General features: G+C 43.9%; 1 protein-coding gene across 1 annotated transcript in view; it reads right to left on the minus strand.

The window, feature by feature from the left end:
• The window catches only part of CACNA1E (calcium voltage-gated channel subunit alpha1 E), a 396,248-nt gene that overhangs the window by 323,524 nt on the left and 46,256 nt on the right, over positions 1-26,468 (minus strand). The window lies entirely within an intron of this gene.

Here is a 26,468-nt window from a genome sequence, read left to right on the forward strand (position 1 = left end):
ACCTCAATATGAGACATATTCCTGGCAGAGACCAAAGGGAGAACTCAGGCTGAAGCATAAGAGTGATCATAATCCAATATCATCTGCTTAAGGCTTAGCAAATGGATCTCAGGCAAGTAGCATTTCTCCTAATACTTCGGATGCTAAGAAATGTGGTTACCAGGCCCCACGGAGAATAGGTTTTCCCCCACAAATTGGCTTTGTCTTCAGTGAAAACTCCTACACGCATGCTTTCAACTCAGTCCTTTACACCCTCACCCCTGCTTCTCCTTCTGTTTGCTTCCTCTTCTAATGTTTAAATTTAGAGGAGAGCTTGAGTCCTTCAATCTCTCCTTTCCCCAACACCTCCTGTGGCTCCCACTTTGCTTTTAGAATTTACTTTCACTAGAACTTGAGAACCATCTTCCTGCTTCCAGATTCTGATCTTTTATTCCCTAAAAAGATTCAATCACTTCAGGCAAGATATTTTTAGAAGCTGCTTACCAGGACTTGTCAATGATGACTTTTTCTAAGTGAACTGCCATTAGCTAAACACTCAAGTACCATCTGAGGGGGCAGAAAGTAATTGTCCATTAATGCACTACTGTTCCTCCCCCACTTCCTTCCTCAAATCTTCTTCTACACTCAGTCCAGCACTGAGTAACCTCTCCATTAGGAAAATCACACTTACAAGTCTTGAAGGATGCTGTGTATGCCCCCAGGAAATATCTTATGCTTTCCTATTTTAGTGAATTCTCTTTGTAAAAGTCATTCAAGGATTCAGTACTAGCGAGATGGCAGAATAAGAAAAACCTCTTGCTAAAAATTTCTAGAAAACTAAAGTACAGAAATAAATTTTCAAATATATTTTAAAACATATATTGCTGAACTTGCAAAACATAAAAGGAAATCCCTAGGAGGAAATGAAAAACATAGGACTAAGTATGTGAACTGAGACTGCAGCTGTCCCATGGGCAGTGATTAGTCCTGGTAACCTAGAGGATTTAATGGATGGGTTTTAATGCCCATTCAAGAGCAAGAGATAAGGTCTTAAGAGCACCTGTGAACAGAAGTTACAGCTGAGATTCTGCATTAAGTTGGGACACTTGAAGGACTGAACTCTCAGTTAAACAATAAACTGCATAAAATTCAACTCTATAGCAAAAGGAGATGGTGAAGAAGCTTTTATCTCTGAGTGAAAAATGCAAAACCCTGAGAAATCAAAACCCAACATTGTATATGTTGTATGAATTTATGAGCTGAATTCATACCACATGTTCAGGAGGGTTCAGGAACCCTTAAGCCAAAGTAAAAACCAGTCCTAGTAACTTTCCTGGGTTAAATAAGAGAACTAAACAAAACCATTCTATGAGGCTACTCTCACAACCCAGATTCTACTGTATTTCCATAGGAAAAACAAGCATCATTAGACATGAGCTTGCAATCAAAACTTTTCACTCACACAAGGAAACAATCTACTATAAGGGAAACTTAGTTGATATAATAAATAAGATAATTAGAGCACTAGAGCTTGAAATAATAGAAAAGGTATATAGAGAAAGACATTAATAGGATACAATGAAAAAAAGTTTAAAGTGACAAATACAGTATTTTGTAATGAAAAAGCTAATCTTTGAAATTAAAGGCAGTAGATAAGTTAATTATTAGGTTAGACACACTAGGGAGAGTGTTAATGAACAGGTAGACACATTTGAGGAATCTGAGCTTATGGCACAGAGAGATAAACAGATGGAAAATATGATTAAAGAGAAAGGGACAACAGATTACAAAGATCCAAACTATATGTAATGGGAGTTCTACAAAGAGATAATGGAGAAAGACAGTATTTGAAGAACTAAAGATTAAATTTTCCAGTATTAATGAAAGATATAAATCCTCAGAGTCAAGAATTTCAATGAGTTCTAAGCAGGATGAAAAATAAATCCAACCTATACACATTTTAATGAAATATTAAAAGTTCTAAAATTATGAAGAGAAATATTTAAAAAGCATCCTGAGAGAAAATACAGATTGCCTAAAGAAACAACAATTAGATAATCAGCTATGATACTAGAGGCTAGAAATGATAGAATAATACCTTCAAGTGCAAAAAATATTCAGTAAATTGTTACTCAAAACTGAGATTGAAATAAAGCCTTCTCAGAATAATAAAGAAGATTTTACCACTCAAGTTCAGGTGAAATAAGTACTATACAATATTCCTCAAGAAGGACATTTAAATGGAAGAAAAGACTGCCATGAAAGAAAATGGCATGATGAGCAAAAAATAATGGTAAACATGAGGACAAATGTAAACTAAAGATAGATAGATAGTTAGATAGATAGGCAGACAGATGACAGATAAAAGAGATAGTTTAACTTGTGAATACACACACACACACACACACACACACACACACACAATGAAGGCATATCACTAGACAACAGTGCCTTGTAAGGTAGCAAAGGATGACCAGAGTAAGGTATTGTTCAGGAGTACAGACTTGAAGTCAAACCATATATTTGAAGTGAGGTACGTGACTAGGATACCCACTAAAAATGTTTCTATTCATCGTTGTACTTAAAGTACTAGTCAGTGTAATAAGTAAAGAAAATGAAAGGAACGGCATATGGATTGTAAAGGAAAAAAACAAAGCTGTCATTATTCACAATTGATACTGTCTACATAAAAAATATGACAGCCTATAGGGGGAAAACCATTCAAAGTAATAAGAGAGTTCTGTGAGAATGCTGGATATGAAATAAGCACACAAAAGTACAAATTCTGATACAACTACAACAAAGAACCAGAAGACACAATGATAAAAAGTCATCATGCAATAGCATCAAAACTGTAAAACAAATCAAATAACAAGATGTGCAGTAAAAGATGTAGAGAAAAAAATTTTAACTCTCTTGGGGGACTTTAAGGAAGATCCAAGCATAGGAAGAAACATGTCATGTTCGGGGCTGGAAAAATAGCTTGAAGATTGCAACCCTCCCTCAAATAAAACTATAAATTCAGTTTCAATCAGAATCCCAGTTTAAAAATGAAATACAAGAAGCTTATCCTAAAAGTCATATTAATGAATAAAGGCCAATATCCAAGACAATTTGGCAAGGGTGTGGAAAGGATTTACTCTAATATATGAAAACCACAAAGCTATAAAAACTAAATTAGTGAGATAGGGGTGAAAGGGATATACCATTAGACCAGTGCAATAAAAAAGACTCCCAGAAACAGTGGAAACAAATTGAATAGTCACTAAATGGTGACTAATGGGACAAAGGACTAATCATAGGGGTGGGGGGGGATTAAAGATAAAATTAGAGCCTACCTCTACACACAAAAATTAATTCCAGATGAATTAGAAGAGCCAAATGTGACAAGAAAAACGAAAAATTATAGTTTAAAAAAATACAAATGAGGTGGACTTCCCTGGTGGCGCAGTGGTTGAGAGTCCGCCTGCTGATGCAGGGGACGCGGGTTCGTGCCCCGGTCCGGGAAGATCCCACATGCCGCAGAGCGGCTGGGCCCGTGAGCCATGGCTGCTGAGCCTGCGCGTCCGGAGCCTGTGCTCCGCAACGGGGAAAGGCCACAGCAGTAAGAGGCCCGCGTACAGCAAAAAAAAAAAAAAAAAAAAAAAAAAAAAAAAAAAAAACATACAAATGAGGGACTTCCCTGGTGGTGCAGTGGTTAAGAATCTGCCTTCCTGGCTTCCGTGGTGGTGGAGTGGTTAAGAATTCGCCTGCCAATGCAGGGGACACGGGTTCGAGCCCTGGTCCGGGAAGATCCCACATGCCGTGAAGCAACTAAGTCCGTGTGCCACGACTGCTGAGCCTGCACTCTAGAGTCCACGTGCCACAACGAGCCCACGTGCCACAACTACTGAGCCCGCGTGCCACAACTACTGAAGCCCAGACGCCTAAAGCCCGTGTTCCACAGCAAGAGAGGCCACTGCAAGGAGAAGCACGTGCACCACAATGAAGACCCAACGTAGCCAAAAATAAATAAATTTATTAAAAAACAATACAAATGACTTCTTTTTATCTCAGTTTGTGGAAGGAATTTTTAAATAAGACAAAATGAACAAAAATCACAAAGAGAAAAGCAGATAAATCTTACCACACTAATATTAACAACTCTGTGACAAAAAGCACCATAGACAAAGTGAAAAAGACAAGCCATGTGAGGGAGAAGCTATTTTACAACCCACAAATCATATCTGTTTGTAAGAACTCTCACAAATCATAAGAAAACACAAACTACATGATAGAAATATGGGAAAAGGATATGAACCTACAATTCACCTAAGAAGAAATCCAAATGCCCAATAAACATATGTTAAATGCTCAACTTCATTAGTAATGTGGGGGAAGGAAATGCAATTAATACAGTAATTGGATTTCATTTTACACCCATCAGATTAGTCAAATTTAATCATTCTGATCACCTCAAGTGTTGTGGAAGATATATGGAAGTGGGAACCCTACACATGGTGGGAGGGTAGATGACACAGTCACTCTGGAAAGCAATGTGGTGACACCTGACAAAGTTGGAAATGTGCATTCCAAACCTCAAGAATTAAACTTTCAGGCACCTACCCTAGAGAAAAATCTCACATGTGCCAAAGGAGACATGGACAAGGTTGATCATTTTCACATTGCTTATAACAGCAAAAGCATCGGAACAACCCAGCTCCCCTCCGAAGGGGAGTAAATTAACAACCTGTGATTTATTTATACAGTGCAGGTGTAGGCAGAAGGTGAATAATGAACTAGGTGTTTGTGTAATGACACTGGTAAATCTTAAAAATAAACGTTCACTTTGCTGCAAAAGGGCACATTCCATACATCATTTATATAAAACTTTAAAACTCAAAAATTCACATGCATATTTTATGAAAACATACATATGTAGTAAACTTACACAAAGGCACATGGTAATGAAATATCAATTTCAGTAAAGTGGTGATTTCTGGAGCTATGGATAAGGATGAGGGTACATACATGCACCTGTAACATTTTATTTCTTTAAAAATGGGAGAGAGAGGAAGTAAATATGGCAAATACCATGATCCATTTAATCTTCGTGTTAAGTATATGGATGTTTCTTAATTATTTTCTATACTAAATGTCTGAAATATACCATAATTCACATAAATGTTTAAGAGAAGTTCAGGAGATATTCTTACTAATTAAAATACAGAGAGCGGACTTCCTTGGTGGTGCAGTGGTTAAGAATCTGCCTGCAAGGGACATGGGTTTGAGCCCTGGTCCAAGAGGATCCCGCAGGCCACGGAGCAACTAAGCCCGTGCGCCACAACTACTGAGCCTGCACTTTAGAGCCCGTGAGCCACAACTACCAAAGCCTGTGAGCCACAACTACTGAAGCTGACGTGCCTAGAGCCCGTGTTCCACAACAAGAGAAGCCACCTCAAAGAGGAGCCCGGGCACTGCAATGAAGAGAGGTCCCCGCTTGCTGCAGCTAGAGAAAGCCCACGCACGGCAATGAAGACCCAACACAGCCATTAATTAATTAATTAAAATAAAATAAAATACAGAGCTGGCAAATATCTGGGCAATCTTATCCACTACTAGCAGAGCTGTAATTAGTACAAACTCTCCTCGGGGAGACTGGGCAATATTTCTCAAGCGTCATAAATATATGTATTGCCTATGTCCCAATAATTCTAATTTACCCTTATGAGAGCACTGAACTTGCACACAAATATGCATTTGTAAAATTGTCCATGGGATTGTTAATTCGAATATAAAAAGCTACAATCCAAAATAACAATAAGGAATTGGTTAACATATTGTGATACACTCATACAATGAAATATTTGACAATTATTTAAGATCACAGGCTAAAATAAATCATATGGTAAAATAACATTTAATGACACAGGAAATTGCTCACAGTATATTATTGGGAAAGCAAGTTACAAAAGCAATATGTATGCACTATAATCCCCACTGAGTATAATAAACTGTATTTAGGTATATGTATGTGACTGTTCATATGAATGTATGAAAGCAGGGGAGAAACTGATCCAATATTAGTAATTACACATGCAGGTATACTGATCCAATGTGAGTGATTAATTGTACATGATGGGATTGTGGATAACCTAAATTTTCTTCTTGTGCTTTTCCATACTTTCTAAAATAAAGTACTTTTGTAATTTCAAAAAAGCCACATTATTGTATCTAAAGGTCTAAGGTTCATATGAGTTGTTCACATCAGCCACTGTTAGTGACTGATGATTTATCCTGCAAGTGCCAGCATTATTTTTAGTGGAGTAAGGGAAGAAGAGAGCATGGAGGGGGAAATGCCTTAGAATTTGATTGCAAATTGGGAAGGCACAACTGCCTAAAGTATTACAATCTTCCATCTATAAAATGGATTGAAAACACTTGTCTCAAATTATCTCACAGGGGCACCATCACAGTTATTCATAGATGGATGCTGCTTGGAGTCTCTCAGAAGAAAGGGCTAGATTCCAGCCTCCTAAATATCACCAGAAGAATGTTTTATAAGGATCTGTTACCTCCTTTAATGACACAAACTCCAGAATCTCCAGACTAAACCCTGGAAAGTGGTCTGCCAGATGAGGGTCAAGGCTGAACCCATCTCAATTCAACCCCACTGAACTGCATCTTCCATGGGATTAATTTATCGTGAGTGCAGTGACGGGAGAGAAAGAGCATGTATCAGGCAGGTTATACACCTAAATCATTTCATCCTCACAACAACTCCAGGCAGTTGGTGTTTTAGTCTCCATATTGAAGATGAGAAACTTAGACTGAGGTCATATAACTAGGAACTGGTCAAGCTGGACTTGAAACCGAGAGCTCTGTGAATCTAAGACTCAGTCTGGTCTTATTATGGTAAATTACTACTCCTTAATGAAAGAAGTATTTCCTTACACTTTTAGCCATGGATCCCTTTCTGCAAAAGAAATAACCACTCTAAGTGTAAACAAATGAAACAAATGAAAGTGGAGGGCTACTCTGATTCAGCTAAGAGTGGGAAACCCAAACTCCTTCCCCCTGAGCAGGGAGCAGTTCGAATAATGCCATCCCGAGGTGACTGCAAAGGTCTTCAGTTCTCCCCAGCAGTGTTCCCCAAGGGTGAGCCTTCTCTACTCTCAACATAGATGAAGGTCCATCTACGGACCTTGTAATTTGTCATCTTGCTGAACCACATATTTATGAATTCCAAGCATAAAGGCTTCTGTGCAGAGGTGAGTCCATTACTAAAAGCAATCTGACCCACCACCCAGCACCCATCTCACTGCAGCCTTGCCTTATGATTGCCCTCATCACAGACACACATGCTCATGCCCCGCACTGCCCCCACTCTCGTTTGGGTCATCATCCATCATCTCTCACCTGAACTATGGCAATAACCTCAACACTCCTCAGCCTGCTTCCACTCCTGCCTCCCTTCAATTTATTCTCCCAACTGCAATCAGAGTCATCTTTCTAAAAAAATCAGATCATCATTCCCCTGTTCAATGTTCTTTAACTACTTCTCCTAATTCTCAGAATGAAATGCAAACTTCTTACCATGTCCTACAAAGCCCTCCATCAGCTAATGCCTGCCTGTCTGTCTCAGCTTCCCCAGAAAGCAGAGCCTGAGGCAAGGATTTAGGTACAATCACATGGAAGCAGGAGTGAGGGAACAGGGAAGGAAGGCAGGGAAAGAGAGAGCCAATACTAGGGTGTATTACCAAGCTGGCTGCTGCTAAAAGTCCAGGTAACTGTGTATTGGGGCAGTCCATCAGAGGGGAAGAATTCATCTGCTGGGTCTCCTATTGGTCAAAAGTTATCACTCAGAGAGTTAATTTCTCTCTTCAACTTGCAGTTGCCCAGGAGAGTCCCAAGTGTCTCATGGGTCAGCATCAATAGAGAAGTTCCAGGGTAAGAGGTAGGCAATGCACAGTATGAGGTGAGGGGCTATCGAGTTTTACATGCATAAAGTTGGCCAATCACTACAGTGGTGGCTGGGTTGGAACAAGCAGCCAAAGGTCCCAGAAACAGGTGAAGCCAAGAGTCTCTGACATGGCCCATGTTAAGGCCTCTGACATGATGACCTCAGATCTGACCATATCTCCTACCTCCTTCTCCTTCACTCATTCCACTCACACTGACTTTGATATTTCTAAGCACACAGGCTTGCTTCTGCGCTAGGGCATCTAAGCTAGTTGTTCCATGCTGGGAATGCTCCTCCCCCATCTGCCCAGTGACTACTTCCTGGTGCTCCAACCTCAGCTTACATGCCCCCTTCTCAGAGGCCTTCTTAGACCACCCACCCAGAGACCCTCTATAACATCACCCTATGTTAATCTTCCACTTTTTACTATCTGGTATTTTCTTATTTATTTATTGTTGACCTGTCTCAGAAGAATGTAAACTACTTGAGCGCAGAGACTGTCAATCTTGTTCACTGCTGTATCTGCATAGTTGGAAGGTACTCAATAATTATAGGTACTCAGTAATTGTAGTAGGTACTCAATAATTATTTCTCCCATATTTGTTGAAGAGATGGATGAGTAAATAAGTGATTTAAAATGCATCTTGTGAAACATAGCCATGATGTGATAGAAAACCCAAGTGAAAGATGAAAAGGTTAACGTGGTGATGCAATGCACCAAAAATACAGGACCCTCAAAAACTTGCATATTCCTGGGCTCTGAGATTCCCAGCTAGAGGCTGCTTAGCTCCCAGAGGCCAAGGGCCCGCAGTACACCAAATTATGCACGTTTCCTAGATGTGGCTTTTCACAGGCTAAATCCTGGCTCCCTCTCTACTGCGTTCTTTTCTCTTCCTAGTTGTGGATGGGACAAGTAGATCCAACGTGTTTCCTTGGGGTTCTTCCCCCAAACAGCCATCCCATCTCAGCTCTTCCATAGCTTTACCCTGAAGGAGGCAGCCCATGCCTTGCCAGGCTGTTTCTGAAATGGCCAGAATAAAAGAAAGCTGTAACTATTGCTTCCTTTTTTTGCTTTTGCCTTTTGGCAAGCATAGGTTGTGGGATCTGCAGGGCGATGGGGGAAGAGGAGGCCAAAAGGGGTCTTTGTAGCACAAGGAGTTCCAGAAGTGCCATCCCAGGATCACCTGTGTCTTCTGCCTTCATGTCCTGCCAGCAAGACACCCCCAGCCACTGGAGACCCCCAGCCAGCTACCATAGCAACGCGAGGACAAACTGGGGCGAGAGAAAATCATGACACACAGCTCAAAAAAGCAGTTTGAAGAACAGAAACAGGCTTTCTGGTAAACGGCTAGAAAGGCAGGAAAAGGCAGCTAGAGGAGCGAGTGGAGGAGGGGCACAGGTCCACTGTGGGGAGTCACACAGCTGGACCCACACCATGCCCAGAATTTATATGGGGTGACAGCCCCACCTGCTCCCAACTTTGAGATTCCTCTTTTCACCCCTACTCCATCTCCCCTACGTGTCCCTTCCTCCAGCATCCCTGGGAAACCTCCTTTCCCATGGCAGGAACGTATCAAGGTCTTAGAACGTCACCAGTTATTCACCTTCCTATCACTCACAAGCCATGCTGAGTTGAGACATCTCTCCTATTCCTGGTCTCAGACATTTGTGCAACTTACTACATATGTTTGACTCCTGATAGGTGAGCAGGTAAATACGGAGGCTGAGTCAGCATCTGGCAGAGTCCCCGGGACGGAGGCTGAGTCAGTATCTGGCAGAGTTCCTGGGGTAGGAAGCAGTTATGTACCTAGCCATGGGAAATCTGTTCAGCCTCCCCTGTAGGGGTGGTCCACACCGGCCAGCACCAATTGAGACCATCATAGTAATGCCTCACATTTTGTCATTCATGCCCTGTAGTCCCCAACTCTGTAGCCCCTCACCTGTAAAAAAAGTATCCCTTTGGCTGGCAGCTACTCCCCTTCCCGGGCTTCCCAGGGGCTGACCCAATCTTTAGGGCATCTCCCCAAAGCCACCTGCTCAGCAGACTCATCTTCCCTCCTTGCTTTTTAGGACAGACGTTAACACAAGACCCCCGACTCCTCCCAGCTATCTCCGAATTCTCAGCCAGGCAGTCCTGAAGATTACAATGACAATTTTTCCCCTTTTCAAACTTCTAGGGAAAGACAGGTGGAGGAGGAAGAGAGAAGAACGTCCTCTCCACCTCCAGCTGTCACATCCCACAGCCCCACAGCTAATGCAGCAGGTAAATATTAGCTCCCATTGGAGTTGAAGAATACCAGAAAGAGAGTGAGAGAGAGCGGGGGTGGGGGTGGGAGGGGGCATGTGAATTTCTGCTGCTTAGCACTTTCTTGGCAGCATGGGAAGCTGGTGGAAGAAGCAAAGTATGGGCTCTCAACTCCACACACATAAACAAGCTCAAATAGATACCCTGCTTAGCAGCCCATGACAGAGACATAAAGAAGGATGGCCCCCTTGGTCGCTACCCTCTCTGTGCCCTACAGCTTCCAGTTCCTGGAAGCAAGGACCGCTTTCCCCTGAGGAGGAGTAGGAGGCAGGGAAAGGCGTGAAGACACCAAGCAGAGGAGGTGGAGGTATGTGTCAAGGGAATACCTCAAATCACACAGAGGCTCACAAAGCAAGCACACCTCTCCCTCACCCTCAGGCTGCTCACCTATAGTGAAAGATGACTTCTAGTCCTGAAAGGACGGGTCCTTGCCAAAACCAAGTATATGATCTCTTGGTTAGTGGAGTCTCTCATCTTGTCTACCATGGGCTCCCCAGCCCCCTGTGGTCTACCCAGCCCTTCCTGCTCTAATTCCAGCCTTCACATGAGGCTGCACTCTCCAGTTTCCTCCTCCTCCATGCTCTCTGGACCTGCAGCAGTGATGCACTCTCTCTCTAGAAGCTCTTGATCATGAATCCTTCTTGACTCCAAATGGATCTGGTCCTTCTCCTCCAGCCTCCCTTTATCTCCCTTCTCATTTCTGGGCTCAGCAACTTTGAAATCAAATTCTTTGCCTCTTCCAATCAGGCTCTCTTCCTATTTTAATCAACGGTGACCATCCCAGCCCCAGACCCACAGGCTTTGGCCACTGGTTCCTCTCTCTCCACCCAGTCACATATCTTATTGAGACTTTTTCCATTCCCTCAATCTGCCCTGTAATGCATCCTACACACTACTGCTCACTGGGCCCTCCTCAGGAGCTGGGGCTAACTCCATAAGGGTGCTACCCTTAAGGGTGTACATCTGGCCTAGGGTGTATATCTCTGGACAAGGCCAGAATGAACGAGTTCAGTCCAATCCAGTAACGAGTCCAAATTGTGCTCAGGGATGCAAGCAAGAGGTCGGAACTGGAAATGAGTGGCTGCTGGCCAGAGGTGAGTGTTAAGGCAAGGTCAAAGATAAGCATGTGAGAGGGTGGGCCAGAGCCAGAATACCAGGTGGACTATGTCACTGATTCAGTGACTGGGGTAAGGGGTTCAAGACAGTGACTTGGTTAGTTCAAGAAAGCCAGAGATCTGTTGTTACTGTAGTAACAGCTGGGTGAATTTTTTCTGGGCCCAGCAGGTAAATGGACAAGGCTTCCAATCTTCTTCCTATTACCCTAAATGAACCCTCCGATCTTACCTCCAAAGTTCTTCTGACAGTACTCCCTCAAGGGGAAGATTCCTCACAGCCTTCCACTCTATCAAATCCTTTGTCAAACAGATTCAATGTTTGTCCTTTCCCTGAACACTCCAGTACTCAATAATTGCTCCTCCCCTTGGCTCTGGACATGTGTGCACACCAAAGATTCTCTTGCTTTTGAATTTCAAGGATGAGCAAAATTTCTAAAAGAAACATATTATGTAGCCAACTTTTTATTTTTCTAAGTATGGGCTTTCAAAAACAACTACCACTATTTAGACTCCATCATTTTATAAAAGAGCGAGCATTTTAACACTAAAATTTCAGAAGCCTATAATCTCAGAAAATGCTGTAAAACAAATACCTCAGAGATATCGTGGGTTCAGTTTCAGATCATAGTAACAAAGCGATGCAAAAAAATATTGCAGTAAAGCAAGACACCCGAATTTGTTGGTTTTCCAGTGCATATAAAAGTTATGCTTTGAGCTTCCCTGGTGGCGCAGTGGTTTAGAGTCTGCCTGCCGATGCAGGAGACACGGGTTCGTGCCCCGGTCTGGGAAGATCCCACGTGCTGCAGAATGGCTGGGCCCGTGAGCCATGGTCGCTGAGCCTGAGCGTCCGGAGCCTGTGCTCCGCAATGGGAGAGGCCACAACAATGAGAGGCCCACGTACCGCAAAAAAAAAAAAAAAAAAAAAAAAAAAAAAGTTATGCTTACACTGTAGTCTATTAAGTGTGCAAGAGCATTATGTCCAAAAAAGCAATGTACATACCTTAATTTTAAAAATACTTTATTGCTAAAAAATGCAAACTGTCATCTGAGCCTTAGTAAGTCACAATCTTTTTGTTACTGTAGGGTTTGAAATATGGCAAGAATTTCTACTAAAATGAGACACAAAGTGAGCAAATGTTGGAAAAAATGGTGCCCGTAGATTTGCTCAACACACGATTGCTGCAAACCTTCAATTCATAAAAAAGGCAGTACTTGCAAAGTGCAGAAAAGTAAAGTGCGATAATTTCAAGGTACGTCTGTAAATTGAGCATTATAAAATAATCCCTACCTGCCTAGCTTTTCTCATTTCACAGCAAACTGATGAAAATGTTGTCATCAACAGGCACCAACCCATAAATTAGCATTGGAACCATAAATAGAGATGTCTCATTTGACAGTTAATCGTACAGCGCATTGCAGTTTTGCTTAGTTTTATTTTCTCCCATATTGTTTATCCAACTTTTCAACTGTTCATGTTTCTCTGTATGCTAGATGGAAAGACCCTCAAGTTCTGTTTATATTTCTTTGTATCCACCAACACACAAAGCCTTGTACACATGGGATAAATACGGAGTGAGTGAATGTCAGGTCAGAGCAGGGAAACACTTAAGAAACCAAAGGTAAAGAGGGAGCTAAGCTGTAAAAACAGAGGGGAAGACAGCACTTTTCCACCCCCATTTTATGCTACCTTTATGCTACAAGTCCTTGAATGATGCTGATAAAAACAGCATTTGTCTCTGATAAATCTGATAAGTGTGTGTGGTCCAGCCAAAGGGATCATTAGTTCATGATGCATGAATTAACCTCCCAAGCCTCCTCCGCCAATTTTTAGAGCAACTATGTAAAGGAGGAGCATTCTACTAGGAGGCAAGGGCCACATTTTCTGCTTTGCCTTTGGGGTGTCATTTCACCTCTTCTAGGCCTCAGGTGCCTCTCCTGTTAAATACCTTTATTTTACATTGTATTGGAAAATCCTCTCCGACTCTGAGCGTTGTGATTTTTTTCACTTCCATTTTATCAGTGTACAAATAGGACTAACACACGGAGAAGGTTCAGAGGCTTATCCCAGAGGCTTTGGGGAGGATCCCGATCACTAGACCCTCACTCCACCATGCAGCATGGCTGTGCTGACACTTGTGAGAGTAACGTGTGACATCTGTGCTAGGCCACCACAACCTGGGGCCTCGATCCCCTTATGAAGCCCTTGGATCATAGTGAAAGTAATGAAGTACTGTTTATTTGAGTGCCTGTTATACACCAAGCACTTTCCTGGTGCTGTCCCCCATCTTCTCGACAATCCAGCAAGGCAGGCATTATTTCTCCTTTGTACCGTAAGGAAACTAAGGCCAAGAGAAGTTAAGCAACCAACACAGCAGAGTGGGAAAAAAAGAGTAGGGACTTGAACCTGGGCCTCTGATTCCAGAGCCTGTGCTCTCCCAGTGGTAGATCTGGTGGGTGAGCTGTTCCAGGGTAATGTCTCCCAGAGCTCCAGTCTGTCAGGGACTAAGAAATCAAGAGCCACTCATGATCAGATTTTCAACAACACACAACTGAAATATCTTGAGCTCGTCTTGGCACGAGGATTCCACTTGAGTCCAGAACTCTCCACCATCAACCACGCCAGCAGTTAGGAGTTGATTTATCAGTGTCAGCTCTCTTTCGCTGCACCTTTCCTGCCCTCTGTCCCCAGCAGAACTCTACCATCAACCCCCATACTCCTGAAGTAGGATACACAAGGGTCACCTGTCAGGACACCAGTGTTCTCACTCAGAACCTTGAAATCATCTGATTACTTCCATTTTTCAGGCCACCCTCAGTACTCACTCCATCTATCCATCCCTACCTCCTCCTTGTATTATTTAAGTCCATGCCAGGGCCATTAACTCCCTTGAAGGCAGAAACCATTTCTTAAACTCTTTGTATCCTCTACATAATCTAGAACTAAGCTTTGCCCCTCAATAGGTGCTCAATAAGTATTTGAGAAGAAGATAAAGGCCTGAATTTCACAAATTGCAAGTCACGAAGTTGCCACTCAATTCTAGGCAGTCCTCAGAAATGGAAAACACAGAAATACTAATTCTTAATTTTGCTGTATAATCAGGAAGTAAAATTATCGTCTTTGCCTCTGGGTCTTTTCTCTTTAGCCTCTAACGCATACCGACTGGCGCATCAAGGCGAACTACAGCCTTTTAAAAAAATATTTTAATGGAAAAGGGATTGTTTTAATGCAGGTACAGTTTCTGAGGACAAGGGAATTGGTAAATTGATATGCGTGAGATGCAGTGGTTTCAGGAAAACACTGCCACTAAGTGTCCAAACACAAGCCCATCAAGATTTGAAGATACTAAAACTATCCTGCTGACGGTCACAGAGTCAGGAACAATGCATGTCCAGGAAAGAATCCAAGCTGGTAAATTTTGACATTCACTCTTCCAGTGTCCGGAGTGCCAAGAGTCTATAGCAGGAGGTGGAGGGACAAAAGCAAACAGACATCCTGATGAGAAGAACTGGCACCACGGAGCATAGGTCCAGAGGGGAGAAGCCAGAGCTGAGGCCGAAGGGTTAAGGTTAGAACAAAGCAAGTGGCTTGCTAGGTGTTGTATGTGGTAAACAAAGGACCAACACCAACTCTGGGGGATGGTTTGCAGACAGACGTGTCTTGAGGAGTCTTAAAGACAGGCTGGTGTAGGTTCCCCACACTGGGAAATGCTTGCCTGGGAGAAAACTTCCAAAGGAGGCTGATCTAAAAGGCTGACAAATGCCTGAGAGCCTGGCTGAGGTAGGCTGGGAGCTAGCCCTGCCTCCTAGATGCTTCCCAACACCTGTAACCCAATGCAGTCCCTGAAGGGCTCCAAGGAACACAGTTTGCAAACCCTGGGAGAAGTGTGAAAGAGCCAACCCTTGGATCTAAAGACCCAGATTTCAGGCTGGCTCCGTAACTTATTAACCTCAAACGTCTCTGAGCCTCAGTCCCTGATCTCTGCAATATCCTCTAACTCAGCGGTCCCCAAACTTTTTGGCACCAGGGACCAGTTTCATGGAAGACAATCTTTCCATGGACTGGGGGGATGGTTTCAGGATGATTCAAGTGCATTACATTTCTTGTACGCTTTATTTCTATTATTATTACGCTGTAATATATAATGAAGAAGTTATACAACTCACCATAATGCAGAATCAGTGGGAGCCCTGAGCTTGTTTTCCTGCAACTAGATGGTCCCATCTGCGGGCGATGGGACCACCTCAGCTCCCCCTCAGATCATCAGGCTCTCATAAGGAGCGCGCAACCTAGATCCCTCGCGTGTGTAGTTCACAGTAGGGTTCACGCTCCTATGAGAATCTAATGCCGGGGAGGTGGAGCTCAGGTGGTAATGTGAGTGATGCGGAGTGGCTGTAAATACAGAAGAAGCTTCGCTCACCCACCTGCTGCTCACCCCCTACCATGTGGCCCGGTTCCTAACAGGCCATGGGCCAGCACTGGTCGGTGCGCCCAGGGGTTGGAGACCCCTGCTCTAATTTACCTGCTGAAGGGATGAAATGAGTTAATGTACCTCAAAGAGTTTTGTAAACTGCTAAGTGCATACAAAGGCTTTTACTTTTAAGAACCCTTTCCGCTTATTCAAGAATCTAGGCTTTGAAAGGGGACTCAAGTCATTTCGTTCCCGGGTGCTCTCTCTACTATTGAGCATTCCAGCAAAGGCAAATGGATTGACTAAGCCCTCAGCTGACCCTAACCATCAGGTGGAGGGAGAGCCTTCACACCGGGGGTTCTGGGGGCTGTAGGACAGAACTACTTACTGCGGGAGGGTGCTAATCACCACCTGCGGTGAGCCGTTTCCTTCTGAAGAGGCAGTATTATCTTGCCTACCCCAATTAGAGCATAAGCTCCTTGAGGGCAGCGACCTTATCAGACTTCTCTGACACTCTTCTTGGCCCCTGGGGGTTCCATTAGTTGCCTCATGCGTCTGCTTAAAATACCTCATTGGCTCCTTACTGCCTGTAGGGTCGAGTCCAAATTCCTTAACCCTGGGGGGCCCCTCTTCTTATTCTGTACACTCTTCTTGAAGACTCTCATCCACTCCAAGGCTTCAACCTTTAGGCTGATGACCTCAAATAGAGTACAGTCATCTCTCAGTATCTGCGGAGATTGGTTCCAGGACCTCCAGGGATACCAAAAGCCACAGATGCTCAAGTCCCTTGTATAAAATGGCATAGTATTTGCATGCAACCTACACACATCCACTTGTACACTTTAAATCATTTCTATACTACTTATAATACTTAATACAATGTAAATGCTATGTAAATAGTTGCCAGCAAGGCAAATTCCAGTTTTGCTTTTTGGGACTTTCTGGAAAAAATTTTTTTGAATATTTTGAATCCATAGTTGGTTGAATCCAAGAATACGGAACCCACAGATTCCTGGAGAGCCAACTGTATTCCTGACCATTGACCTCTCTTTCCCCTGAGCTCCTGACCTTTTACAACCAACTGCCTGCAGGACACTTTGCTGTCTTCAAGGAGAGATGTTAAAAACACTGAACGGCCCTGGCAAGGGCACTAACCAGTCAGAACAGGAGACCTTCTGTCATGTCGCACATGACCCACATTATCGGTTTAGTTTCTAGATCTTGGGGAGGTCTGAGTGGCTGGAAAGCAAGGCGGTGGAAGGGGAACAGGAATGAGGGGCTGCTCTGGGCGGTGGCTATTTATTGGCAACACAGAAATATTTTGTATTTCAGTAACCAACCAGGCCCAATGAGTCAACACCGATGAAAGCTCCAGCTTGGCCATCCCACAGCCCCTCACATTTAACCTGTCCACGCTTTACTCATCTTCTCCACCCCAGCCTCCCACATCTGTTCTGCCTCTCCAGCCCCTGTAGCTGTGAAGGCGGTACTGTCCATCCGGTTGCCGTGGGCAGAAATCTAGGTGAATTCTTAGTACCACTTCCTCTCCCTGAACCCTACTGAATCAGTCATCAAGACCAAGTCCTATCCTTTGCAATTCCTAAATATTTCGCCAATTCACCCACTTTCTCCATCCCGAAATTTAAGTCAGGCTACTGCTTTTTCCACTTAAGACCCCGGTAACGAGCCTCCCTGATGGCGCTGCCTCCTCCAAGCGACTCTTCACATCGCAGCTAAAATAATCTTTAAGCCAAGCTGGTTTGTGTAACTACTCTTCTAACCTCGTTCAGCAGCTCTCTATTTCCCTGAGGTTGAAACACAAATTTCTTTCCTTGGTCTATAGATTATCTAGTTTTTCAGTTCCTGCTAAGTCTAATCTTTCTCCACTTTCCATCCATCATCCTACTCTGAATCGCACCCATCATCTCTGCTTCTAATTCTCTCGTTTGCCTAATTCTCTCTGGCCTCTGGGCCTTTGCCCATGACATTTATTCTGCCTAGAACTCTTCTTCGCTTTGTCTCGAGGCCCCTACACACACACACACACACACACACATCCTCCCTCACCTGAAGAAAAAAGCTCTGGTTTGCTTTTAGGTCTAGCTTGTATGTCAGTTCCTTTAGGAAGCCTTCCCTGCCCATGCGCTGCCCAGATTGGGTGGGCACCTTCCTGTGTGTCCCCATAACTCGCTATACTTCCCTGCCTCCCATACGGCATTTACAACACTCTATTGTATTTGCCTTTTTAATTGAGGGAGAGGTTTGTCATTGTTTGCCTTTGAATATCCAAAGTAGATGTTCAATCAGTGTTTGCTGAAATGAAACAGAGGAGCCCGCAGCCCAGCACCTTCACATACAGGTGGTTTGTGGGAAGGCACTGGTCATCAATAGAAAGAAGTCCAGGTGTCTCCTCACCCAGGCTCCTCCCTGGGGCCTCCCACCCTCCCGGGTGCAAACAGAAAGGCGCCAACACCACTTCCTACAACGCTCTGGACTCTTGATGCAGAAGTTAAGAGGGAGAAGAAATTAGGATAGACATTAGAAATTCCTCATCAGTTGGAACTCAAAAGCAAGTTAGCAAATTGCAATCCTGATCTGTCAGAGTCACTTTAATCAACGTGCAAAGACAGAATCGTGGTGCCCTCCTAGCCCGTCAGAGCAGTACCAAAATTGGAAGTAAAAACCAGAATACTGAAGCAGGACATAAGCCAATCACATATTTAAAGTGTGTATGTGAGTGTACGTATGTGTGTGTGTACATGAGGCTGAAATAGCTAGAGCCTCCCCAAATTGTTACTGTGGCAGGCATCTCAGGGATGGGACTGCGTGTCTCTAGGGGTCTTTCTAACTGAGGCAGAAACCAGATATCTCTGGCTTGAACTGTGAGCTCCCAAAGGCCACAGCATCAACAGTCTACCCACATCCAACCCAACTGCATCGGCAGGAAATCAATGATCATAACACAGGGGTGTTTTACAGAACTGGTGGCCTCCAGGTGTGGACCTGCTGACAGCCACACCAAACCTGGCATGCCCTTCTGCCCCACCCTGTCTCCCTGGTCCCTGCAATTCCTGCAGAGCTCCTCCAGTTCTGATGCAGCTGGCACAGACACCCCAACCCCTCAGTTTCAGTCAACTGGGAGGGCAGACACTGCTTGCCCAAGGCCAATCTCCTGCAGGGCCCCAGGCATCTCAGATGAGCAGAACAGAGGAAGGAATTCAACCAGCTTCCCAATACCCAGGATAGGAAACCACAGGGACAAGATTCCTGGTTCCACTTTAAGCCACTCTTCAAAGATCTGGAGCTTGGCCAAAGGCCCTGAGACAGAGTTTCCTGACTTCCTCAATTGTCTTTCTTGTCCCAGGTGATATAAGTGATATAAAATTGGTTCTGCTGTTCATCAGAGACAGGAGTCTGGGAGGATAAGTAATCTATACCCCACCTCCAGCTCACATCTCAAAGAGACTTTAATGAATCTAGAGGAAACGTTTATATTTAAACAAGCCTAATTCTGAAGCTCTTGGTTGAGATCCCAGGAGAAACAATATGGAATGACAGAAAGAACAGCATTCAGACTTTGGAGTCTTACCCTCTTGGGCTCAAATCCTAGCTCTATCATTTACTAAATTTTGGATCTTAGGCAAGTTACTGAATTTCCCCAAATCTCAGTTAACTCATCCCCCAAATGAGGATAGTACTTGCCTAATTAATGCACACAATACACGTGCAGGTCTAGCATGGTACTTGGCATACCATAGGTGCTCAAAAGATGTTAGTTCCCCTCCTCCTGATTGTAACCTCTAGAATTTAATGCATATGGGCTTTCTAAAGAAACTATATATGATAAGCATAATACCCAGCCCCCAATGATATCCCCATCCTAATCCCCAGAACATGTAAATTAAGAGGATTAAGTCTGCAGATGGAATTAAGGTTGCTAATCAGCTGACCTTAAAATGGAGAGATTAACCTGGATTATCACAGTCCCATCTAATCTAATTACACGAGCTCTTAAAAGCAGAAGAGGAAGGCAAGAAACGTGGATGAGAGAGATGTGACATGAGAAAGATTCAGCCCACTACTGCTGGCTTTTAAGATAGAGGAAGAAGGTCACAAACCAGAGAAGGTGGCACCCTTTAGAAGGAGACAGCCCTCAGGCTACAGCCAGCAAGAGACTGGACACCGAGATCCTACAACTTCGAAGAAATGAATTCTGCCAACAACCGGAATAAGTAGGAAACACACTCTCTCCTAGAGCCCCCAGAAGGGAACATTCTGCTGACACCTTGATTTTAGCCCAGCGAGACCCACACCAGATTTCCTCCACACAGAACTGGAAGGTAATACATCTGTGGGGGTTTTAAGCTGCTAAATTCATGGTAATTTGTTATGGCGTCAGTAGAAAAACTAATGCACTACACTATGTATATATAGATTTAACTTTTTAATAGAGTTCTATTTTGATAGAAAAAAAAATCCCAAACTGGAATAGCAATCAAGTTTTCTTTTACTCAGTTAATGACTCCTAAGAGAAGCTTGGATATTCTGGATATCTGAACCCTGAGGCTCTCATCCAGGTCCTTTCCTCCTGGTGTCCACTAGCAAAATGAGGCATTACGTTTGGAAGAACTTAAGAGCCTTGGGATTATAGTCTAACCAAATCACCCTATGACATAGGATTACATCATAAGCCTAAACCACAATGGCCCAGATTCTTCTGGGAGGAAGAAAGGCTCCAACAGGTGCAGTTCTAAAGAACACTTTTAACAATGGTGTGTTTGGCCATTTATGCCGAACATGGTATCGGGAAATAACACAATGATCCAGGAGGAACCACAGCCCTACCAGTCACAAGAAAAGCTTTTCTGGTGACATGTATGGCACATTTCACAACTCCCATCAGGTGAGAACCCACCCTGCAACCAAATGACAGGGTACAAGAGTCCCAGAGGGCACATGCTGTAGAAGAATACGGGGGTAAGTAGAGACAGCATGGGGACCAAGATAAATTCTTAGTTTTCAGTCCCAAGAGTCCCAAGGACTTCTAGATTTAGAAAGCCCAAGCCAAGAAGCTATAAACATTAATTCAGCATGGCATTTGATCATCTTATTAAATGTCTCTGAATCTTCATATAGTGCATTAGCCACCCAAATGCCAGGAACAAGAAGAAACTGATGGCAGTAACTCCAACTGACAGGTGCTGAGGGAGCCCACAGCTGCATAATGAAACAGTGGTCTGCCATATTAATAAGCACATCTATAATAGCTTTATCCACAGTAATCAAGACAATATGTTACTGGCACAAAAACAGAAATATTGATCAATGGAACAGGATAGAAAGCCCAGAAACGAACCCATGCACATATGGTCACCATATCTTTGATAAAGGAGGCAAGAATATACAATGGAGAAAAGACAGCCTCTTCAAGTGGTGCTGGGAAAACTGGACAGCTACATGTAAAAGAATGAAATTAGAACACTCCCTAACACCATACACAAAAATAAACTCAAAATGGATTAAAGACCTAAATGTAAGGCCAGACACTATAAAAACTCTTAGAGGAAAACACAGGCAGAACACTCTATGACATAAATCACAGCAAGATCCTTTTTGACCCACCTGCTAGAGAAAGGGAAATAAAAACAAAATAAACAAATGGGACCTAATGAAACTTAAAAGCTTTTGCACAGCAAAGGATACCATAAACAAGACGAAAAGACAACCCTCAGAATGGGAGAAAGTATTTGCAAATGAAGCAACTGACAAAGGATTAATATCCAAAATATACAAGCAACTCATGCAGCTCAATATCAAAAAAACAAACAAACTAATCCGAAAATGGGCAGAAGACCTAAATAGACATTTCTCCTATGAAGATATATAGATTGCCAAAAAACACATGTAAGGATGCTCAACATCACTAATCATTAAAGAAATGCAAATCAAAACTACAGTGAGGTATCACCTCACACCGGTCAGAATGGCCATCATCAAAAACTCTAGAAACAATAAATGCTGGAGAGGGTGTGGAGAAGAGGGAACCCTCTTGCACTGTTGGTGGGAATGTAAATTGATACAGCCACTATGAAGAACAGTATGGAGGTTCCTTAAGAAACTAAAAATAGAACTACCATATGACCTAGCAATCCCACTACTGGGCATATACCCTGAGAAAACCGTAATTCAAAAAGAGTCATGTACCAGAATGTTCATTGCAGCTCTATTTACAATAGCCAGGACACGGAAGCAACCTAAGTGTCCATCGACAGATGAATGGATAAAGAAGATGTGGCACATATATACAATGGAATGTTACTCAGCCATAAAAAGAAACGAAATTGAGTTATTTGTAGTGAGGTGGATGGACCTAGAGTCTGTCATACGAGTGATATACATCAGAAAGAGAAAAACAAATACTGTATGCTAACACATATGTATGGAATCTAAAAAAAAAAATGATTCTGAAGAACCTAGGGACAGAACAGGAATAAAGATGCAGACATAGAGAATGGACTTGAGGACACGGGGAGGGGGAAGCTTAAGCTGGGACGAAGTGAGAGGGTGGCATGGACATATATACACTACCAAATGTAAAACAGAAAGCTAGTGGGAAGCAGCCGCATAGCACAGGGAGATCAGCTTCATGCTTTGTGACCACCTAGAGGGGTGGGATAGGGAGGGTGGGAGGGAGACGCAAGAGGGAGGTGATATGGGGATATATGTATATGTATAGCTGATTCACTTTGTTATAAAGCAGAAACTAACACACCATTGTAAAGCAATTATACTCCAATAAAGGATATTAAAAAAAAAAAAAGCTTTATCCATTAGGCCCACTATATTCCGATGTGCTCAGAATGCAATGTTTAGCATCAAGCAAGCCTGGGCCCTTTGGCTGAGATTCATTTCATCCTCTATTAAAGGCAGAGGCAAATTCTAAGCTGTGCTGCAAGGCCAGGATAGCACCTGTGTGGCGACCTCACAGACGCTGGGAGACCCCAGACAGGTCTGTGGTCCAGCAGCCGCTGCCACATCCCTTTCCTGGTCTGGAAGTCCCTCCAAAGAACACCACTGTCTAGCAAAGTAAATAAGATTGCCCCAGACTCTGAGGTCAGCTCTGTTGGTGAGCATGTAAGGAGCCAGTCTAGAAAAATGATGCTATTTTACCTTGAGAACAAACTGCCAGGTGGGCTCCAAGATGACGTCATGACAGTCATTTTCAGGAAGAAGAATAAGCGCGCACCCTTAACATTCCTCCTCTTCCATGAATGCCGGGGCTGGGTGCTCAGTGTGGCGGGCTGAGACAGCAATCACCTCCCAAAAGTGGGGCTGCTGAGGATTCTCTTTGAACCAACTCAGGAGCCGTATACAGAGACGCAAAGATGCTTTCCCCAAAACGGCGTCTCTCTTTTTGGAACCTGAACGATCCTGGCGGCATGATCCACTAATTTAGCAAGTGAGGTGAGGCTGGGACCAGATGTGTCAAATGCTGCAATTTTTAACTCTCTAACTTGGAAAGTTCCCCAACTACTGTGTGTCAGGCTTATTTCCCTCTGCTCTTTGAGGGCAGGGCCCCTGTGTGGTGCATCACCTGTTATACATCACACTCCTGGTGTATGCTAAGCACAGGGCAAGCAGGCAATAAAAACATGTGGGTGTGCTGGGAAAAGCTCACCCACCACTCAGACAGCTACCCCAGGAACTTCCTCCAGGCCAGAGAACAACCGCCACTCTTCAACCTCACCACCCATCCTTCATCCTCTCCAGCCCTGAAGTCTAGAGTCTGGAGCAGGGGAAATGGCTTCAAGGCTTCAGGTCTTCTGGTGTGTTCATATTTTCCTCATGTTTGATTAAATCCATGCTAAACACAGAAGAGGCACTCAGGACTAGTGCTAAAATTAAAAATTCAGGGGAAGAAATCTTGAGTTGGAAGATGATGCATTGTATTTTTATCTTTTCTTTTATTAATAAGTTTACAAAAGAAGTAAACATACAATTCCTCAAACACTAATTTCCCCAGTGCATGTAAAAGAAGACTCAGTGCTAACGAACAAAGGGATGAATAAGCCAGTTTTCCTGCCCTCAAGAAATTCAAAGTCAGGAAGGAGAATGGGATGCAAAAACATATAAATTATAGAACTGATCAAGAGAACAATCTAAGTACCTGTCTCCTTTCCTTTCCCTCCATTTTGTTTTGTTTAAGAATACATCTATAACTAGGACTGGAAAACAAGAATGCCATCCGTGAAGCAGAGGGGTGAGAAAATTCTAAAAGATCAAAAGCCATGGGTACAAACAGACAGGGAGAGAAGACAGAGGAACCACAGCCAGAAAAATTGAAAGAGGAGACTCTAGATGTGGGAGCAATTCCAGGGAACTCCAAGCAGAGTCAGCTTCAAAGAGCACCCAAGGTAGTGAACTGGGGTGCTGAGCCCCCCAGCAGATGACCGAAGGCTAAAGCAAGGAACACATCTGCCAGGGCCAGACAGATGGGGCCCTAGTAGACAGTGTCTCAAGTAGATAGCAAGGTAGCCCTGAGTTCAGAAAATATATTCTCTTCCCTAAACTCTTCTTCCCCCCACCCCAACTCAAGTCTGTTTCCCTTCCAGAATTCTCCATCTTATTCTACCCTGTTGCTGTAGCCAAAATCCTGAGTCATCCTTTCCTTTTCTTTCCCTGTCTCTCCAGGCAATCCCCAAGTCCTGTAATTCCACCTGTCGGTGTCTCATAGCTATCTCCTCCTCTCTTTCCCCAGTGGCCTTCTCCATAGCTTAAGCCCTCTCTTTTAAGTCTCTCTCCTTCATGCTCTCCCATATGAAACAATATAGAGGAAAATCCTATTTTTTTAAAGCATAGTCCTCCGTACCCTTGGAGGACACCAGCTCTGTTGGGTGAATACTTTGATAAGCCACTTGGGGAGATGGCAGAATCACTGCAAATGCTCACCGGCCTGTGGTCAAAGGGAGTCAGCTCAATGCACTGCAGAGATTCTGCTTGGCTGCCCTGTGTAGGCTGCTAGGGTGGGCGCCGAACTGCTGGGAACAATGGAGGGGGTACCAGGGGCCAAAGGAAGAGAGTGAGAGAAAACAGATGAACAAACCCTGAAATGGAGCTGAGGGAAAGGCATCAAGGAGAAGAACAGAGATGTTAAAAAAGAATTCAAGGAATTCAAGAAACTTTTCCTAAGTGATGTGCAATGCAAAATGTCTTCCTCATCCGGCCCCAGAAAATCTTCAGTCAAAGCTCCATTTCTCACCAACGTGCTGTGAAGCTAGATTTATTCTGCAGATTCGTCCAAGTGCTAAGTCCTGCTTTGAGGTGGGTGCAGGGTGAGAGCTGCCATGTCTAGATCTCATGCATAGTCAAGTACATGGTGCGGCAGTGGGGAGAGGATGGATCCTGGCGTTTGACAGACTTGGGATCAAATCCTAGCTTCACCACTTACCACTGCAGTAGCTCTGTCCGCTCACAAAACCTCAGTCTTCTCACATCCACCAGAGGAATAAGAATCCTGCCAGCACAGTTGTTACAGGACACCCCATCTCAGAAGCTGCTGTCTTCATGAATTTGTAGTGAGATGGTAAGACTGGTGGTCATGCCTGCAATGGGTTGTCTGCCTCCTTTTGAACCTGCAACACCCCTTGTACTTTTCCTCAGCTGTGGTTGGAAGGGCCAGGACTCAAAATGTGTTTAAGCCATTTTCGTAGTTGTCTTCAGTATCTCAGAAACAAGAAGAGCACATTTTCCCATCAATTGGGAAAATCCAGGGAAGAGACAAACCTTGAAGTGTGAGGTCAAGGACCATGGGGACGAGCACCATGATGTTTGTGATAGAAGAACAACTGAGAAGCCTGAGGTTGTCCAAGCCTGTCCAGAACCTTACTTTCATCTAGTATTTAATATTTTGCAAACAGCCTTTGCACGTTTTATATATTAGTGCTGTGAGGGAGAGAAAGTAGAGACATTTTGCAAAGAAAGAAACAAAGTCTTAAAAAGCAAAGTGACTCATGCAAACTTACGCAGTTTGCAAAGCCAGAGGCAGGACTCGAACCCAAGTCTGGTGTGTTTCCTATCACGTTAGACTGCCCCTTTGGGCGTGGCGGGCTCATCTCTGTCTGTGCTTTTCTTCTCCTTGGTTTATGAGTATCCTGCTCTTCCCCCTCTGGGCTGAGGGAAAGGAGCAAAGTCACCCTGAGCCAGAGGGGAAAGGCAGAGGAGGGTGCTTCCAGGGTAGAGTGGGTCTGCAGAAACAGCTCCTCTGCTGAGGGAGTGACCCTCGGATGGGACAGCTGGGCACTGTGGCACTGAGACTCTTGCTCTCTTGTGGGGTGGAACGTCATTAGCTGAGCCCATTGCCCCCAACATCCAACACCTTCTGGGGGTGGAAGAAAGCAAGGGGATAGAAGGATGTGGAAGGACTGAGAATTAAAGGCATTTGAGCCTATCTGAAGACTAACAACCAGGAAATAATCATGTCTTCAAACTCTTTCTAGGATCTTAGAGAACCAGGACATTTGGAAGCTGGAAGAGACCTTTGGGGACCCCTGCCGTCTGGGTGACGGGCAGCTGGCCTGTTCCCAACAGAGGAAGTGGGAAGGCAGACCACTGGGAAGCTCTTTGGGACCAGCTGGGAAGAGAAGGCTCAAGAACAAAATAAGGAGACATGATGAAGGCTCCTGCCCTTCACACCCATGCACTTCACAACCCAATCCCTG

This window comes from Kogia breviceps, chromosome 1 (genome assembly GCF_026419965.1).
Source record: "Kogia breviceps isolate mKogBre1 chromosome 1, mKogBre1 haplotype 1, whole genome shotgun sequence".
Classification (NCBI taxonomy): Eukaryota; Metazoa; Chordata; class Mammalia; order Artiodactyla; family Physeteridae; genus Kogia; species Kogia breviceps.